Genomic DNA, 3,609 nt, shown 5'->3' on the forward strand with positions numbered 1-3,609 from the left:
AGGGGAATTGACATCTACAATGTGGGGGAAAGGTACTTTGTGGACAAAAGGTGCCATTAGAGAAGCTGGTGTTGGTGACAACAGACGGGGCTCCCGCCATGACGGGCCGCCATGCAGGCTTCATTGCACAATGCAAAGGTGATCCTTCATTCACCAGCAGGCGATATGTGCAAAAGGGACCCGCTTTGACCATGTGATGACTCCAGTGGTGAAGATCATAAATGGCATCCGCTCCAAAGCCAAACACAGGATATTCAAGGTGCTATTGGAGGAGCCGTCAGCTGAATATGGTGACCTGTTACTACACACAGAAATCTGATGGCTCAGCAGGGGACGAATACTGCAGCGGTTTTTGTCACTGCTGGGTGAAATCAAAGGGTTCATGCAGTCCAAGGGGGAAGATGCCTCACTGCTTCGGGACACGGAGTGGATACTTGACCTCGTGTTTTTAAGGGATATCACTGGGAAACTGAACCATTTGAACTGTGAGCTGCAAGCCAAAGGTAAAACAGTCGCTCACATGATAAGTGCAGTAAAGGTATTTAAAGCCAAGATGAACATTTTCTCTGCATTTACAGAGAAAAAACCTGCTGCACTTTCCCTCTGTCCAGGTGGTGACCCCTGACCTACAGGTACAAATAAAATAACCTGAACCTGAATATATGACAGGATTTGTAATAGTGACAGAGCTTTGTCAGAGAGCTCATCACACTTGGATCAGGCCATTGGCTGTTCCTTTCTCTTTCAGATTGTATGTAGGTGTCCAAACAGCTGATGATCACGCACAATGAGAAACCTTGTCCACATCAGAGGAATCTTGTCTTAGATGAAAAGCTGCAGTATGTGTGAGGGCTGGATTGTCCACTGGACAAAGCCCCATGACAAATGTCCTGTAGGCCTGCTGACACTCCAGGGGCCATGAAAGCACAAAGATGTGTCTGTTAGTTTCTGTTGGACTGACTGATTGAGAATGTGTTTGGGGATATGTGCCACTCAAGCATAATATCAGCTGATGCTATAAGGGCCTTAAGGTAGGTTTTGCTTTATTTCCTATTTAAAAAGGGGTCTTGTGCCCTTTGTCATTTTAATTCAGTTTGTTTCATACTGTTAAATACATTTCTTTAACTAATTTACCATACAGAAAATCTGAGGCCTTGATATTTTCCAGCACAGAAAACCAAAACACTGCTCTGACTGGCAGTATCGGTGGTAGTGGCAGAGACTCAGCAGCTCAGATTTGCCCTAGGGCCAGTAGCAGGTACAGTATAGTACATTAAAATGCATTACCAGTTAGTCTGTAAGCCAGACATCCCCACAGAGCAGTGCTCTACCTGCCTTTCTGGTCAGGTTGTGTCACGGTATGGTGGCAGCAGCTTAATTTATTAAGCGGCCCCAGTTGAAATGTTGGCATCAGGAAAAGAGGCTGTTCCCCTCACAAGGAGGGACAGAAGGAGAGGAAAGGCAGAGAAACAGGGAGAAAGAGACAAGTAATTGGTCACCATTCTAACATCAGTGTCTTTTCTTATTCTCCCTCTGTGTCTCTTTTCCTACAAGGACATGTACAGGTGCCCAGTGCTGAGGGTCCCTCTGTTACCTTACAGGAAGCGAGATGCTGCTGGCTCAGGTGCAGTGACATTTCACAAATGTGTCCATGTAAAGCAGAATCACTCTCAGTGGCATTAAAACTGACTCATAATCAGCATGTAATCTTTGCAGTATTGCAAATTCAGTTGTTTTGAATATTTATGCATTTTATTTTATTTTATTACACTCAACTTTGTTTCCAGTTCAACTCTTGTTAGATTACATTATTAGACGCAATGGAATTGTTTGAACAGTCCCTGTACCCAGTTACAGATAATCATTCAGGATAAAATTATTGAACTGATTGGTTTGTATTTTCTTTTGGGGGTGGGGAGTTAAATAGTGGTGATGGTGATGTTTGTTATTAAATCATCCTCCCTGAGTCAGGCTTCAATGAGACATGCTCTTGTGAATTTAATTACTGGGAAAGTGAATTCATTGTGCAAAGTGAGCCCCTTGCAGCTCCCCTTCAGTCCTTGAATTCTTCATTGTCATATCTATATCTCATCATCCATCCAATCCTCCATTAAGCCTTTATTTACATGTCTGTTGGCAAAACCACTTCCAAACAGTGGCTGCCCGTTCTTAGCTTAGTTAACCTGGTATGGCAGACAGTCGAGCTTTGCACAACTGGCTGGGCCTGGATGGGAGACCACTTGGAGACCTCAGCAGCACCAGAAAGACCAGTGCCTATCAGCTCAGGTGAGCCAGAGGCAGCACCTACACCCTCATCTGAACAACACAGCCACCTTCACCACCCCGGAGCCACTCTGCTCTCCCTGAAACCTGACTAAATCTCAGACTTCACTCTCACTGTGTCCTGATTTTGAACCATTCACTAACTTGACTGACACCAGTTTCTGCACTTTCATGTACAGTATGTAAGAGTGCGTTACGAAAAACTGAAGAAATCCAAGAGGACGGGGAGGACGAGGAGCAGAGGAGATGAGGACAGAAAGACAAAAGGGAGGTGAGGCTCTGATGAATAACTGCGGTACCAATGCTGACGGCACGCTTCAGTAACGACCCTGTGTATGTGTGTAACTGCCTCTGTCTATTACAAATAAGTCCAGTATCCATCATTTGATTTTCTGTATTATTTTTGTTAGTGTGGTGCAAAAATACCAGGTTAAGACTAATTCTTGATTTTCATCTTCCACCCTTTTAATGAATGGGATTCTTCCATCAACCTGACTCTGGCTCTTTCATCTCTCTCTTTCACTGTCTTTCTACTTTGATTCTCAGAAAACGGGTACCAGTAATTGCTGACAATGAGCAACATCTTAAGAGAGAGAGAACCTGATTTTATAATCTGTTTACTACACAGGTATGTTTTCCAATCTATAACGCACCACTGGTTCCCCAAAGAAAAATGCAGATCACCATACTCGTCCTCTCTCTCCTCTCTCTCATTAGGGGGAAATTGGGACACATTTACCATTCTTACTAGATTAAGCAGAGAAAGTACCTTGTTTTACTTTTTTCTTTTTTGGATTGAGCCTTCATATTCATTAAACACCCATACAGCACCCCCATTCCTCCAGCTACAGTTTAATGATCCTACTGTTCACTATTTCCTTCTTTAGCAGCCAGTGGGAAAGGAGTATTAATGTGAAAGTGTTATATATTATATGTATTAAACTGCAGTTAGTAGCTTTTGAGGTGTCAAGACTGAGTGGAATGTCAGCTCCAAATAGCAGTCATCAGATACAATTGTGTGAAACGTGGGGAAATGAGACTTAATTGCAGAGAAGCTAATGTTTGATAATGATCCCAGCAGCACCTGGATATGTTTTCTCCTTCTGACTGTGCAGTAGAGAGCAGCATGTCTTTGTGCACATGGTGTATAGGACCTAATCAATGTTCATATTAAGTTTCAAGAAAAGGGACTTCAGAGATTGACAGATGGCAAGTAATTTATTATTTTTCTTTCACTACTTACTGTACATTACTTTGATACCATTTAGATTAGTTTTAATAAATATATTTATTAAAATATTGTATCAGCCTAGAAAGATGAAGTCA

The 3,609-nt window shown here is 42.6% G+C and overlaps 1 long non-coding RNA gene across 1 annotated transcript; it reads left to right on the forward strand.

The window, feature by feature from the left end:
* Positions 1-1,470: 1,470 nt before the first annotated feature.
* On the forward strand, positions 1,471-3,376 carry LOC109970527 (uncharacterized). Its single transcript, XR_002276428.1, has 4 exons — positions 1,471-1,624; positions 2,157-2,286; positions 2,463-2,554; positions 2,830-3,376. It is a non-coding gene; the product is annotated as an uncharacterized LOC109970527 (long non-coding RNA).
* Positions 3,377-3,609: the final 233 nt, after the last annotated feature.

This window comes from Monopterus albus, unplaced genomic scaffold, assembly GCF_001952655.1.
Source record: "Monopterus albus unplaced genomic scaffold, M_albus_1.0 scaffold200.1, whole genome shotgun sequence".
Classification (NCBI taxonomy): domain Eukaryota; kingdom Metazoa; phylum Chordata; class Actinopteri; order Synbranchiformes; family Synbranchidae; genus Monopterus; species Monopterus albus.